At 38.7% G+C, this 16,629-nt stretch overlaps 1 long non-coding RNA gene across 1 annotated transcript in view; it reads right to left on the bottom strand.

Annotated features, from left to right (window-relative positions):
- Positions 1-16,629, bottom strand: part of LOC141541571 (uncharacterized) — a 74,568-nt gene that overhangs the window by 21,948 nt on the left and 35,991 nt on the right. The window contains exons 2-3 of the long non-coding RNA XR_012481839.1: positions 9,477-9,735; positions 4,543-4,775 (exon numbers count right to left, since the gene is read on the bottom strand). This is a non-coding gene — a long non-coding RNA (uncharacterized LOC141541571). The remainder of the gene's footprint in view (positions 1-4,542; positions 4,776-9,476; positions 9,736-16,629) is intronic.

Here is a 16,629-nt window from a genome sequence, read left to right as displayed (position 1 = left end):
GTGCAACCCATCAAGGAGAGCTTTCTGGAAGAGGTGCAATTGAAGTTGTCTTTGAAGGCTGGATGAGCTTTCACCACATAATGTGAGAGGAAAAGGATGCTCTTGAGCATTGGGCTCAAAGTGGACAAGGACACAGAGGCCAGGAAGCTCTGTATTTGTCTAGTTTGGATGGAGGGTTAAGTGCATGGAAGGGAAAAGAAATAAAGTTGGAAAGATAGACTTGTAGGAGGTCGGGGAAGGCCTTGAATGCCACCTTAAGAAGTCTGAATTCTATTGAGAAACCAATCTGGAGCAACTGAAATTTTTTGAGCAATGGATTGAAATAAAAGAATGAGTAACGGAAGGAGAGATAAGAGCAAACAAGGGAAGGGAAAGGGAAACTTTAAAGATTTAGTCAAGCAAAAAAGTGTAGTTATATCAGTGAGTCATCTGGGAGGGAAGGATGGGGGAAGTCATATATAGTAAATATATCATGTTCTCTCTTAGGTTTCCCTTCCCTCTTCTCCTTTCATTCCTATTTCCTCCCTCTGTCCCTCTCCTTACTTCCCTCTTTCCCTCCCTCAGGTAGGCACTAAGTTTTTAAATCCAGAACAAGCTTTTAGTTTTGTTAAGAAATAAATAAGGAAAAATCCCAAGAAGAGGAGACTTTGTTTGGGGGTTTGGTGAAAAGAAAGGGAAGGGAGAGAGTCTTAAGAGAGTCACTGTTGAAGGGAGGTTAGATAGGGTCTCCTTGGCCCAGGGGAGCAGACTCTAAACAATGGCTGGGGAATTTATGCTTACTAAGGCCTGAAATAATTTCCAGACAATGATAATTCATCAAAATTGGAATGAGGCCCCATGAGAAGTAATGGTTTCCCCCTCACTGAGGGACTCCAGATACACCTGGATGATCACTAGTTGGTTATGCTTTAGAGAGCATTGTTGGTGGGAGAGAACCTCTGGTGAGCCTTCCAAGATTCTGTGATTCTGCTTCAATTAGTCTGATCATATGTTTACCAGAGGGGTTGGCTTCTGTAACAGCTGGTGAACTATGCAGAGGAGGGCCAGAAACATCTCTCCTGATTCTGTAAATGTGCCCTTATTAAGCATTTATTGTGTCAAGCAATATATTAAAATATGGGGATCCAAAGAAAGGCAAACCAGAGTTTCTACTTTCCAGGAACTCACACTTGAAGAGAAAAGGGAAATAGTTTAGAAAAAGGCACCTTAAGTCGGACTAGAGTGAAAAATTGGGCCTGATGGGGGCCGGCTAAGAGAAGGTAGTTTTCATAAACACCTGAGGAGGTCATTTGAATAGAGGGTAGATCTATAGACCTGAATGAAAGAAGAAAAGAATCTCAAATATCCTCGAGATGTACTACCCTTGGGAAGTCATTGTGGAGTCTAAGTGGAGGGCTAAATTCCACTGAAAAGGTAAGCAATTTCTTAACTTGGAGTACCAATAAAGCATGTTTACATTTAAATGATATGTGAACCAAATGCTTGTAAGGGGGTGTTAACAGCCGCCCTTTGTGGAAGTCCCAAGCACTGATGTTCTAAATTACTGCGAGGATTGGGGTAAATAAGCTGGAACTAGAAACCAGAGGTTCCCAAAGTGTCAAGATTCTTTGTTAACTTAGAATTGGGTCACAAGAGACAGACTCAAAACAATCCAACACCAAATTTTACCAAGGTCACTTAGGCGTTAAGTAGCATAACTACAGTACATGGACTCCAGATCAGCATTCTTTCCAGCCCCACACCAAAGCTGCTTTTCATGGCAAGTAAGGTTCTTATTTAAGGATTGGCTCTTCATCCCCACCCAGTTAATGTCATTCTAGAAAGTCTAGGTAGGTCAAGTGAATTCATTAAAAAGTGTAATCTGCTTGTGAACCAATCCCAAAGCAATCTGAGAGGATTAAAGCTCTTAATTCATTGGATAAAGCCGATGACTGCCCACAGGAAATAACTTGTGATGGGCTGATGATGTCTGGACCAGGTTGCAAAATAGCAAAACAGATTGGGGTCAGGCAGGCCAGTCTGGTGATGAAGGATGCCCAGCCAAGGCCCTTGAAATGAAACTGATTCTAGTTAAGAGTTTCTTTCATTATCTCTTCTCTCCCTTACTTTGGACAATCTCCAGAGGTCTTTGGGTATTGACCAGCATCAATAGCAGAGCTCAGTGGAGCATATGGTGGTAGCCACAGGAGTTAGAAAGTAAACAAGAGCAGAGACACCTAGATGGAAAAGTGGATAGAGAGTATAGGGCTGGACTCAGAATCAGGTAGACCCAAGTTTCAAATTTATTCTTAGCCACTTATTAGCTGTGTGACTCTAGGTAAGTCACTTAACCTTGTTTGCTTTAGTTTCCTTGATTATAAAATAGGGATATAATAATAGCACTCTACCTCCCAGGGATGTTGTAAGGATGGAATGAAATAATTTTATTTATTTAGTATTTAGCATCGTCCCGGGCACATAATAAATGTTATATTAAAGTTATTATTATTATTTTGCGATGGTCACGAGGCTTCTGGGAGCGTATTCCTATTTCATTGGAATTATTTGTACGAACTATTCTTGGTATACCACTTTATAAATATCCTTTTCTAAAATTTAATTGAAGTCTGGTTTAATTAATTGGAAATGGGAAGCACAGTGGTGAGAGCTTGTGCCGATACTAATGACACAGCCCCTCAAGGTTATCCCTCCTTCACTGAGCAGGTATAGTAGCTAGTAGTCAACTGCAGCCTCTGGGGACTCCAGTCTACCATTTTAAATCTTAGAAAGGATGTTTTACAACATGATACAGTGTTACTATGAGGCTCCAAGAAAATACAGTGTATCTAGGTAAACCTTTTCATTATCCTTATATCTTTCCCAGTACCTGCCACAAAGTAAAGAACTAAAAAATGTTAAATGAATGAATGAATGAGAGTGCCAAATGATAAGTCTTTTAGTTGACTATTAAGGGCATATTCATAATCCTTAATTATGTGAGTCTTTTCCCTACTCTGGTCTCCAAGTCTGATATTCAGAGCTAAACACAAAGAATGAGCTAATGGATGAAGGAATAATTATCTGAATAAATGAATAAGTATATGAATTAAAAAATCATGTATTCACTGCTTACCCTGGGAAATAAAAATACAGAAATGAGAATCCCTATCCTCAAGGAGCTTATTCTGATAAGTAAATGGAGATGTGGTGGCCAGGAGGTGTATTGTGGTTAGGGGGTCACAGAGATGATGAGTGGAGTCATGGAATCAGTAATCGGATATACTTTTCAGGAATGGTCATGTAGACTTGATTCCTATTCCTAGAACTAGGGCTAGAAGGGGTCAGGGGTGATGGAGGAGATCCCAAAGTTGTTGGGAGATCAGAGGCAGTCTGCAGTCTGGTTTGGGCTAATTATGATGAAAACTCATAGTCAGAGCTCCAAAGGCTCACAACAGTAATGTCCAGTGTCAGAGCATAGCAGCCAAATGGTCAGAGAACAAAGCTTGTCCTTGATAAATAATGTCTTTAAAGCATTACCCTGTTTTACTCTCAATGACTTCAATGGTATCTCAAGTTCGGAAACATCTGGTGAATTTCCAGAAAGTGGATTTTTACAAACTATTTCTATCTTATTGAAAACTCCTTTCCCCCTTGGTCTCAGAAACACCCCTTGTTTGCTATACATGTGCTTTCAGAATCCATACAATTACTTCCAGATAATTCCTACCAAAAAGGAGGGCAGCAGGAGCAAATGAAAAAAATAACACAAAGGAAAGAGAAGGAAGAAGAACTATGTAACATAATTTTACTTAAGACGAAACTTCTAATTAATTACAGAAGAATCAGAGCTGGCTTGTATCTCCATATGTTTAACTACTGTTGACAATCATCAGGGGAGGAGCAGTGGGGCAGTGATGATGACCTCCAAGATGGGAAGATTCTATGACTGTCAAGAAAATAATAGATTTTTAGCAAACATTTTTGACTGCCATCGGGGCAGTAAAAACCAAATTTCTCCAGTTGACAGCTCTTCCCACAGCCAATCTTGGTATGAAGAATAGAGAGGGATATTTATTAACAAAGGGGAAGTTTTCCAAATAGCAGTAACTTAGCCTTGAAATCCATACCCAGTTTTGGCATTATAGAAACAGATTCTCAGATTTTTTGTAAAGATGATAAATATTGAATGCTTGGAAATGTTGCCTTGTTTATAAATGTTTATATGCCTAAGTCATGTTTTATTCCTTAATGGGAAAATATATTCCCTAGTGTCAAATGAAAAGGTTAGGAAACTCAAACATACATGGGAAATGCAAACTACTGGCCATTTGTTAATGGCCATTAATGACTTTATGCATAGGCATTAGATCTTGAATAAACATACAGACTATTAGCTTGTTTGAAATGTTAACAGAAGATGACTCACTAATATGTTAATTGCTATCTTGGCTTAAGAATGGCTTGTAAACTAGAGAGATAAGTATTTAGAAAACTCTTTCTCCCATGTTCTTGAAAAATAGAATTTCCGAGTTGTAGGGGACCTCGGCTGCCATGACATCCTACCTGTATTGAAGAATATCCAATACCTTCTACCTGACAAGGGTCATACAGGTAAGAGCTTGGTGACAGATGGTCATCAACGGTGAATGGAATAATTTGTTCCAAAGATCATGAAGGCTACTGAAGGCAGTATATGCCTTTAGAGCTCAGTCAGACATTGAAGACGAAGGTCATCCGTTGCATCCCGAGTCGTGACCGGTCTTCACGATTTTTGTTTTACCACTGGACTTTGATGACTGGAAGAGAGAGGGGAAATGATAACTTTGGGCAGCTCTGTCTCATTTAAATCCAGATCACACACAAGTCAAGAAGTCATCTATGATGTCATTGGTCCTCTTCAAAAATGGATAAACAACAACAGATAGCAGGTTTGATAAACTACAAAGAAGAACTCACAGTATTATAGTTGACATGAATAGGAGGAATTGGACTAGATCATCTTCCAAGGCAATATATCTACTTTTCAGTCATCATCATATTCCAAACACTCTCCAATATTCAAGGAATAGAGAATAGGTCTGTTAGTTCATTGGAATAAAAGTGTGGAAATTTCTTCTTATAATGCCATTTAATTCATGGGCTTTGAAAATTATAGTCTATCACTGAGCAGTTCAATGACTTGTCCAAGGTCACTCAATAAGTCTGTATCACAGGATGAATTCAGGTCACTCTTTAAGTAGTAATCCTTAGTTTGTTTTCATCAACTTAATTCCTTCCCACTAAGGACTATATATGACAATAATGACTAGCAAGTACACCCATTTATCCAAGCAAACAGCAAAAAAAAAAAAATTAGACAATTCGTACAAATGGAAGTATGTTACAAAATATAAGAATTGATGTGCTTTTTAAGTAGAAACAAGAGCTGATCTCAAATAAAAGCAAGAGTGGTCCCAATCTCATTCAAGAACATCCATCTTATAAGATGATCAGGCTGGTTTCAGAAAAGCTTAGAAAGACTACATGAAATGATGCTAAGTGAAGTGAGAAGAACCAAGAAAACATTGGACACCGTAACAACAAGATTATGTGCTGATCAACTGTGATGGACTTGGCTCTTTTGAGCAATGAGGTGATACAAGGCACTTCCAATAGACTTGGGACAGAAAGTGCCATCCACATCCAGAAAGAGAATTATGGAACCTGAATATGGATCAAATAATAGTATTTTCATGTTTTTGTTGCTGTTGTTGTTTACTTGGATTTTTCCCCTTTCTTGAAAGAAATTCTTGTCTAATTTGTCTAAATTTGACTTTGTATAAATTCTTGTCTAATTTTTGGATCTAATTTAATTTCTTTATACAGCACAACAAATGGGAAAATGTGCTTAGAAGTTTAACTTATTGATTGCTTGCTATCTTGAAGGGGAAGAAAGGAAAGGTAAAGAAATTTGGAACACATGGCTTTGCAATGATGTTGAAAACTATCTTTGCATGTATTTAGAAAAATAAAATACTATTAAATTTTTTAAAAAAAGAACATCCATCTTATACTCTTTTAAGAATGCAGAGTAAAAATCACAGACATACTGAGGAGCCAATTTTTATTATATGCAGGGTTTTTCTCTCCAAGAGACTCTGAAACTGTACATATTTCCCAAAAAACATTTTGGCACCAGCTTGGCAAATCCCTGACAACAAGCAGATACCTGGCATGCTAATCCAAAATTATGTCTTCTTCTATATAACCCTATGAGATGCCCTTCCCCCATTCCTTACCCCCAAGGTTTGACTGAAAGCCTGGTCACATTTTTTTCTATTATTTTCCCCCAGTTACATTTAAAAACAATTTTTACATTTATTTTTAAAATCTTTGAGTTCCAGATTCTCTCCCTTATCCCCCTCAATAAAACACATGTGAAGTTATGCAAAACATTTCCATATAAGTCAAGTTGTGACAGAAAACATAGATTTCCTTAAAAAAAAACTCAAGAAAAATAAAGTTAGGGTAGAAAAGGGGGGAGAGAGAGAAAGAGGGAGGAAGGAAGAAACAGAATGAAAGAGACACAGAGAAAGAAGAGAGAGACAGAGGAGAGAAGAGAGAGACACACACACAGAAAGAGAGAGAGAGAGAGAGAGAGAGAGAGAGAGAGAGAGAGAGAGAGAGAGAGAGAGAGAGAGAGAGAGAGAGAGAGAGAGAGAGAGAGAATGAATCTCTATCTCTATTCAGACATAGTCAATTTAGTCAATTCCTTCTCTGGATATAGACAGGACTTTTCATCCTAAGTCCTTCAGTGTAGCCATGGATCATTGCACTGCTGAGAATAACAGTCATTCACGGCTAATCATCCTAGAACGTAAGCCTACTTACATCCCCCAAATCTTTCTTACAATAAGCTGAGTTTGTCTCCGTGTGCCTCCTAGTCATGGCCTTCTTTCTGTCCTTAAGCCACACAGAATAAGTCTATCTACTTTCTGCTGAACTTCTCCACCTGGATATTCTGCTGATGCCAGAAATCCAAGAAGTCTATTCCTTCCTTCTAACATCCCTTTCCCTCTTCATGAACCCCAGACTGGTCTCCACCATGGTTATCACTGTCCATTCTTCTCCTCCTGCATGAATCCACGTCACTACCACAATACCACTTTAGGTCCTCATTACTCCTGCTGGTCTGGATTATTGATCGATTATTATTTCCTGCTAACTCATCTCTTTCTCTGCAATCTCTCTGAACTCCAATCCAGTTTTTACACCAAAATCATTTTTATTACATCATCTAGTCATACTTTCCCTTGATAAAAAGTCATCAGTGTCTCCAAATAAATAAAATTCAAACTTCTTTGCTCGGCATTCAGTGTCCCATAAAGAGGAGATACTTTCCAGTCTCAAGCTCTCTCTAGCCAAGCTGGGGTGCTCACTCTTCCCTACTTTTATCTGCCCCCTTCTTGGTGCATTTGCCTACAGTTTCCTTCCAGGCCAGGGGCAGAGGCCTAATAGCACCCCTGCCTCTTTTAAGCTCTTTCTCCCTTTGGCGCCAGGCTTGGGTCCCACCTGCACCCCCACAACACCTTCTTGTTCTTCCCGTCTTTCTTTCCTTAAACTGAATGAGTTACTCACAGGATAACCATGTCCTGTGAGTCTCATAACCTCTTAGGAAAGGGAGAGCTTCTTACACACAGGACCAGAGCCCTTTTTATTTTTTCTACTTTAAATCTCTAATGATGAACTAGTGTCTCTCCAACAATACAAGTATTTAACAAATACTTGTTTACTTGAATTGTCTTCTCCTCCATCTAATAACCCTTCAAATATTGGCGGACAGCTAACATAGCCTAGCCACAAGATCTTCTCTTCTCCAAGCCAAAGATCTCTGAGCTTTCCATTGGATATTTAGAACTGGAAGTCCCACTGACACACAACATCTCTAAAATGGAACTCATTAACTTTCCCCAAAAAACCTTCCCTTCTCTCGAATTTTCCCATAACTGTTGAGGACATTTCTCCCAATCACTCAGGTTCCTAGTCTGGGTCTTGGAGCGCTGTAATTTCTCTCTGCCGCCATCCCACATCCAATCTGCTTCCAAGGCCCACCATCTCCCCTTTGGCAACCTCTCATGTACTCTGGTATATATTGACCCTAATCCTTGACTCTGGCCCCACCCTGGTATAGACCCTTATGGCCTCAGCTGCCAAAGTTTTGTCTGCTCCGGGATCTCTGTACTCCAGTCCACTCTCTATTCAGGTATCAGATCTGTCTGACCAGATCACTTATATACTCTCCCATTCAATGGTCTCCAGTGCCCCCCCTATTGTCTCTGACTTCAAATAGAAATTCCTGTCCATTCCTGCCTTCCGATCTTCTTACAACTTGTTATCCAAAAAAAAAAAAAAAAAAAAAAAATGAATTTGGAAAAGAAAAAAACAAACAAAAAAAAACACCGAGTCTGAGAGCAGGTTTCCCCATTTCTCATGGTCTTGGGCAAAATATTCAACCTAGCTCTGAACCTCAGTTTCCTCATCTGCAAAATAAGGTAACAATTCCATCATGTCCATCCCATAAGGTTGGCAAAAGCATCAAAGATGACTGGAGCTCTAATCCAAAAACTCGGTCTCCGATAGTAGATTTATCCTTTACTGCCGTGGGCTGTTGGGCAAGTGACATGTCCTTACTTCCTTTAGTAGAGTAGTAATGAGAGAAGGAGTAGATGAGCTCTAAGATCCCTCCCAGTCCTAATTTCTATTATTTTAATGCTTATGAATGGGAAAATGATATTCCACTGGGGTCAGCGTTCTTGATCTGGAAAGGACCTCAGGGGTCACTGAGTCAGCTGTCTCCTGTCTGCAGATGAGCAAGATCAGGCCCACTGAGGTAATGGGCAAGGGCACACAGAGAATCAGCACTGGGCTAGCCTTTGAGGCCTGTTCCTCTGACCTCTCTTGGATGTAAACTCCTGGCTCCCATCCAAGGGACGCAAGGGGGATTGGTTCATTGTTGACATTTTATATTTCTAGGCCCCATCCAGCACCTGTCACACAGTAGGCATTTCATAAAAAAAAGTGTTGACTGACTGAATTAAAAGTGTTCTTCAACCTATAAATATAAGGAATTATTTTTACTCAGATCAAATGAAGTTACAAACACATACTCACTCCCACCAGCACACACACACACACACACACACACACACACACACACACACACACACCAGCACCCTCACACATATGCACTCGTCCCTACACACAAGCACACCCTCACATACACACAGACACACACTCCCTCACACACACTCTCCCTCAAGTTTCCAAAACATAATACCTAAGGGCCCGGCACAGCTGCGAGATATAAAGAACACACAGTTCTTTCACATATTCCCATATTTTAAGCAGTCCCAGTGTTTGTCCCATGAAACCCTTTGCTCAGCTGGCTTCCTGCTATTTATATTAGGACTATAAATTTGCTGCCGAGATGACTTGTTCTGTTTAGGAAGAGAACTTACAAGAAAACTTCTAGGAGCACAAAATGGGCAGGAAGTCGATGTCGGGAGGACTCTTCTGGAGCTTCGATAACAATTGAACGTGAGATGTTTGCAGTCTCATCAGGCGAGTGACTTCTACTCTTGGAGCCTCAGTCTCTTCTTCCAGAAAATGAGGGGTTCCATAAATCCTATATTTCTTCCCAGATCCAAATCTAGCCTAGTCCCTTCTCCTCTGGGGACCGTGTTGTCCTGTATGAAATGAGAGAGTTACATTAAAAGGCTTTTATACTAATTCATGTTCCACATCATGGCCAAATTAATATCCAAAAACATGACTGATCATATTACCCACCCTCATCAAGGACTCTCAATAATTTTCTATAGCTTCTTTTTTTCAGTTTGGGATAATAATTACTCACATTTATATAGTACTTTAAGATTTATTTATTTTTTTTTGCTAAGGCAGTTGGGGTTAAGTGACTTACCCAGGTCACACAGCTAAGAAGTGTTTAAGTATCTAAGACCAGATTTGAACTCAGGTCCTCCTGATTTCAGAGCTGGTGCTCTATCTATTGCACCACCTAGCTGCCCCACACTTTAAAATTTTCAAAGTGCTTTACAAATATTGTCTCATTTGATCCTAAACCACAACCCAATGAGGTAAGTGTTGTTTTTATTCCCATTTTATAAATAAAGGAAAGGGACTGATAAATGGTCAAAGGATATAAACAGGCTTGTTTCAGAAAAAACAAAGATACTATCAATAGTGACATGAAAAAATGTTCTAAATCATTACTAGTTAAAGAAATGAAAATAAAAATAATACTGAGGTACCACTTCATGCCTATTATGATAGGAAAGGAAAATAACAAATGGTAGAGATGTGAAAAAAGGACACATGCTCTGCTGGTGGAGTTGTGAACTAATCCAACCATTCTAGAAAACAATTTAGGATTCTGCCCAAAGGAATATCAAATTGTGCAAATTCTTTGACCCAGCGATACCATTATTAGGTCCATATCCCAAAAAGATCAGAAAGGGGCAAAATCTACATGCACAAGAATATATGTTGTTTTTTAGTTGTGGCAAAGAATTGCAAATCGAGGGAATACCCACTGATTGGAGAATAGCTGAACAAATTGTGGTATACTATTGTGACAATATTGTTGTGCTAAAAGAAATGATGAGTGGGATCGTTTCAGAAAAACCTTGTAAAACTTACATGAACTGATGCAAAGTGAAGTAAGCAGAAAGAGGAGAACATTGTACACAGTAAATATAAAAAAAACCAAAACAACAATAATAACAAAACAACAAAAATCTCACTCTTATCAAAACAAGAATCCAAGACAATTCCAAAGGACTTGTGTTGAAAACTGCTATCCAGAAAAAATGATAAATTCAGACCAGATTGAAACATTTTTAAAGTTCTAGTTTAAACTTGTGTGTGTTTTTCATGAATTCACATGTATCATTGATACCAAATTGCTTGCCTTCTCAACGTAGAAAGGAAGGAGAGAATTTGGAACTCAAAACTTTAAAGAATGGTTATTTTTAAAATATCTACATGTAATGGCCAATAGCAAAATAAATAAAAATATGTTGGGGGGCGGGTAAGAAACTTCAGAAAACATACCACTAGGCTACAATTTTGCTGAGAATCTTTGTACTGTGAGACGAGGGACAAACAACATGAAAATGACAAATTCAGTGTAATGACAAGGTTTAAAGTCTTCTTTATTGTCTCCAGGACAGACTCAGAGGGACTCTTCTAGCTTAATATTCTGTGATTTTGAGAGGTCGCTGAGGGTCAAAAGCTCCATGAAAGAGTTCAGATTTTTAATAGTAAACAAGATCTGGATTCAAATCTTGCCTCAGATACTTATCACCTTATTGATTCTGGGAAAGTCACTTACCTTATCCTTTCTGATTGGGCTTTATGGCCCCTAAGTTCCTTTATAATTTTGTCTCTTTGATTTCAAGATTCTTTAATTTAAAGCAGGAACATGCCTTAAAGTTCATTCTCTAATAGAACACAAACTTCTTGATGTCCAGAATGAATTCATTTTTCTTTTTGAATCTACAGCTTCTTGTAAAGTGGCTGGTACATAAAGCATCTTAATAAATACATAAATTTTTGCTTATAGTTACCACTAAGTAAATCTCTTTTTAATTTTTCACTTCATCTAACTCAAACTGTATTTTACAGATAAGGAAACTGAGGCTCACAAATCTTGTGACAAGATTACATAGGCATACGTAATTAAGTTGATACCAGGTCTTGAAAGATGAACAGAATTCAGATAATAGAGAAAGAGAAAAAGAGGTAGAAGTGAATATTTCAGCAAAGTCAGCAAGTCAAGTCAACTAATATTTATCAAGCAGCAACTGTGTGACAGATGCTGGGCTCAGCAATACCAATTTGGAGATATGGTCGCTAAGCTCACTGGGGGCTCCTGGATAAATTGGCGTATTAATGTAGGAAAATCTGAAAACCAGTACTCGATTCCCCTTTATTCTATTTATAAGCACCTTGTAATTGCAGATTTGAGACTCTGCAAAGAGATGCATCTCCTTGTTTTGAGCATAATGAACTCCTTATAGCATTGTAGAAAGAGGAGCAAACTTGGAATTACCAAGAGCTAGTTCTTAATCCCGCTTTAGACACCTATGGTATATAACCCTACTCGCTCCATTTCAGGGTTTCCTGATCTCTGATCTCTAAACCTGATTTTCCTGATCTCATTGATGGATTCAATGATCATCTTTGAGTCTAGGATCCTGTCATTTGAATGAAAGAGTAATAAGGCCCCCAAAGCAGAATATTCCCTTCTCAGATTCTGAATCCTGAATTCTGAATTCTCAGAATTTTTGAGAAATCAATGGAAGAATTGGTCATTGTAAGGTAACTCTTTCCTCCATAAGAATATTGTATTTAGGGAGCTAGGTGGTGTAGTGGATAGAGCACCAGCTCTGAAGTCAGGATAACGTGAGTTCAAATCTGGCCTCAGATACTTAACTCTTCCTAGCTGTGTGACCTTGGGTAAGTCACTTAATCCCAATTGCATCAGCAAATTATATATAGTATTTATACTTTTTTGATAAAGCAAATGGCTAAGATTTTTTTTTAGCATGAATCCTCACCCCACTACTCTAACCCCAGCTGATATAAATTGTAATCCATATATACATGGGGAGATTAGCATGTGAGAATTACTATAGATAAAAATGCCCTCGCCCTCCTAGCTGCCAATTGATGGGTTCCACAGAATTTAATCAGACTGGACCCTATATATCAGAACATTTATATAATTATTATGTATAATATATTAATACATACTATTATAGATCATATTATATATTCCATAATATCATATATACGCTGGAGCGGCTGTGCTCCCTTCTAAGGCCTTCAAGAACCAGAGGACCCCTCTGCACCCCAAGAGGGCTTTAATGGAGGGCTCCACTGCTGCAGCAACAACAACAATAACAAACCCTTATTAATCCAGTATTGGTTCATTTAAAATAGCACATTATTCAAAGTAACAGCTGCTAGTCAGATGACAAGTTCCCTAATGATCTTTAGCAAAAACGTTGGCTAATGAGAACGTGATTAATTCAAAGTCTGTTTTCCTCTGGGTCCTTTGCACTTCAGATTAAGGGCCTTATTATATATTAAACACACGAGGAATAATATTTGAGTTAAATGCATATAGTAAACAATGGAACTTCAAATGCAATTATGCCCATGGATGTGGATGGCATTTCCGGCCGCGGAGAGTGGAACACATGCTTTGCAAGGCACCGAAGGCAGATAATTATGCCCAGAAGTACATTATTATGACTGTTGCTTAATTGGGGTTTATTTTTCCTTTCTTCTCATCCTAATTATGCGTTCATTCGCCTACACGCTAAGTGATGCTGACACTTCGGTGACAGAATGTTTGCTTTCATTCACATAAAGCCTTCTGAGTGCTTTTACCATCCTTCGAGGCCCAAAGCAAAGAAGGAAAATGTTTGCAGGCTTGAAATGTGTTTACTTGGTTTGATGGACTCAAACAATTTCTAAGTCCCATGATTAGAGGATGTCGGATCGTTTTAGAGATATTAGGATGGTGTAAGGAGACACTATGAGTGGCAATATGGTGGAATGGCTAGAGAACTGATTTCAGATCCAGGAACACCTCTGAAACATACTGGAGCTATAATTTAGCCTTGAAGTGTTCCAGGAGATGCTCTGTGACTGAAGGAAACTAGCCCTTATTAAATGCCTACTGTATGCAAGGTACTGTGCTAAGCATTTACAGATATTTCATATGATCCTCCCAACTCTTTGAGTTCCTAGCACCATGTCTTGCACACAGTGGTTGCTCAAAAAATATTGTTCTGTTAAATAAAAATTTAAAAATAAATAAAATTAAATAAAATAAAAACAAATAAATATTGTCTGTTAAATAAAAATTTAAAAATAAATTAAAGTAAACAAACAAATATTGTCTGTTAAATAAAAATTAAAAATAAAAAAATAAAAATAAAAATAAACAAATAAATAAATAAATATTGTCTGTTTACTGAACAAGCTTTGTGGACTTTCTAAACAATCCTATATCATGACCTGGACAAGAGGCATTCTTCATCCACTTGGTTTTCCCAGGGCAGATGTTTAGGATAAACTCTTTTCAGCAATTACCAGTTTAACTTATAAGACTCTGAAATGTTCTGTGATGTAATGCAATCAGCAAAAAGCCATTTCCCAAGAGAAGTTTCTGTAGGACCTCATCAATTCTTCTTTCATTTTAGACTTTAAGCTTGAAATCCTCCAAGATAGCGGAAAACTTTTTTTAGAAAGCATATGTTTCCTTGGTTTGTACCATCATCCATGTTAATAGACAAAGGGACATCAAGCAAAATTATCTTTTTCTTTTTCATTTTTCAAAATATTTTGTCTCATTTTAATATCTGCAGGAGGGAGAGCTTGTTGCAGGAGGAATCCTGAACGTGACATTTAATTCAACCAAACCAAATGCTTTTTTCAATCAATAAAAATAAACATATGCAACTATTGTAATCACTGCCCCCTTTCAACCATTTAAAACATCTGTCAAGCTTTGTTCAGCTGTCAAGTACTATTTGTGAAAATGCGCCTGCTTATGTATTCACCAAGAATGTGTGTACATTTTACAGAGATAGGAAAGTTGCTAGTTACTGAAATTCCTTGATCATCATTAGGGATGGGGCAGTAATAAATATGGATTTCTTCTAGAGTTTCCTCCCTTATTTCAGATGTCTTGAGGATTACTTTGACACAACTGAAAAAACTTAACAAGTATTATGTGGCAGACCCTCCCTATGGTAGAAGTTAGGGAGAAAAAGGAAAAAAGAAAAAAAAAACATTCCTTGGTCCCCCTCAAGATCTTACAATTTATAGGGTCTCTTTTTGGCCTTGTTTAATTTTGTGTGGTTCTCACTAACTTGAAGGAAGGAAAAATGATTCATTTTTCATCTTTTCAGATAACAGGAAGCTTGGAAGGAGAACTAACCCTGAAGAGGAAAGCCACAATTCAAAAGGATTTCAAAAGTCTAGAACAATTGGCTGAATGTAATCCACAGAAATCCAATGACTACACTAGGTTAGATAAAATTAGATAGATAGATAGGTAGATAGATAAGTAGATGAATGAATGGATGGATGGATGGACAAAAAGTGAGTGAAAGAATAAATTTACAGATCAATCAACAAATGTGTAGAAATAAAGTCTGTATTTGCAAGAATGCAGGAGGTGTATTTACATTGCAGCTGATCTAAAAACAAACAAACAAACAAACAAAAAAAACACTGGGGGTTTTACTCTATAGCAAGATCAACATGAGTCATCAGTGAAATGTGGGAGCTAAAACAATGGCTCTTTTCCCAGACTGCATTGAGAGAGTTGGTGTTCATGAAGGTGATGATTCACATTCATTCTGCTTTGGTCAAAGGACACCTGTAGTGCTGTGCTCCATTCAGCAAAGGAGTCTGAGAAGGAGTAAGCAGAGAGGTAGGAGGAGAACCAGGAGAAAACTATCAAAAAAATCTAAAGAGGAGAATGTTAAGGGACAGGTTAATTCTCCTAGAGTCTCCACAGCTGTGGATCAGAGCATCTGAAGGAGTTGCAGGGCAGCCTTTGCTGACACAGGTGTTGTGGACTGGGAATGAGATAAATTGGAGGCAGAGGAAAGAGGAGAGAGGTTAGAGTCCAGGGGTTCTCAACCTACGGCCTGAGGGCCAGATGCAGCCGCTGAAGACATTTATGCGGCCCCCTGAGTTATGGCAAATGGGCTGAGGGGCGGAGACGGAGTGTGAGTTTTTGTTTTTAATATAGTCCGGCCCTCCCACAGTCTGAGAGACAGTGAACTGGCTCCCTATTTAAAAAGTTTGAGGACCACTGCAGTGTTTGAACAACCATAATCCTCAGTCAGAGAGGTCAGAGAAGAGCAACTGATTCTATCTCCTTGTAGCATCCTCTCACAAGAGGAGATCCATTCTGGGTTGGATATTGGAGCCACCATCAGGCGGCTCCCATGTATTCCAACAGGAAAAATATCCAAGAAGAGATGATGACCAAGTATGAATAGCCAGAAAGAGGCCAAGGAGAAGGAATGAGAAAAGGCCTTTGGGTTTGCTAACTAAGACACCACAGGTAACTCCTCTTCTATCCCATTTGCCCTGATTAGTTTTCCTGTATACTGACCTGAGAATATTGTGAGGAATATGATGGTGGGAATGGGAAATGGTGAGGGAGTTGAAAGAATGCCAGATTTGAAATAAGAGGACCGGGGTCCCATTTCTACCACATACTAATTGTGTGACCTTAGACAAGGAACTCCACCACTTTAGTTCTTCATCTAGACAACTTAGAAAGTTGGGTTGGACAAATTCTAAAGTCCTTCCAAGCTCTCTTTTTATGATCCTTCCATCCCAAGAAGTGTAAATGTAGAATGGAGTGATCCCAAAGGCATTCCGGGACTGAGAACAGGATCCCCCTGATGGCTGAGTTCTCTGCTCTGGAGGAGCAGAAAGGCTTACATAAGGGAGACAGGCAGAGTGGGTTTCTTTAATGGGTGAAGTACTACATCAATGTGCAGAGAGTTCCGAGACCACAGCTGGATCCTGCTGGCCAAAAGCTTTGGGAGA

Source organism: Sminthopsis crassicaudata, chromosome 4 (genome assembly GCF_048593235.1).
Source record: "Sminthopsis crassicaudata isolate SCR6 chromosome 4, ASM4859323v1, whole genome shotgun sequence".
Lineage (NCBI taxonomy): Eukaryota > Metazoa > Chordata > Mammalia > Dasyuromorphia > Dasyuridae > Sminthopsis > Sminthopsis crassicaudata.
This window is presented reverse-complemented; position numbering and strand designations above follow the sequence as displayed.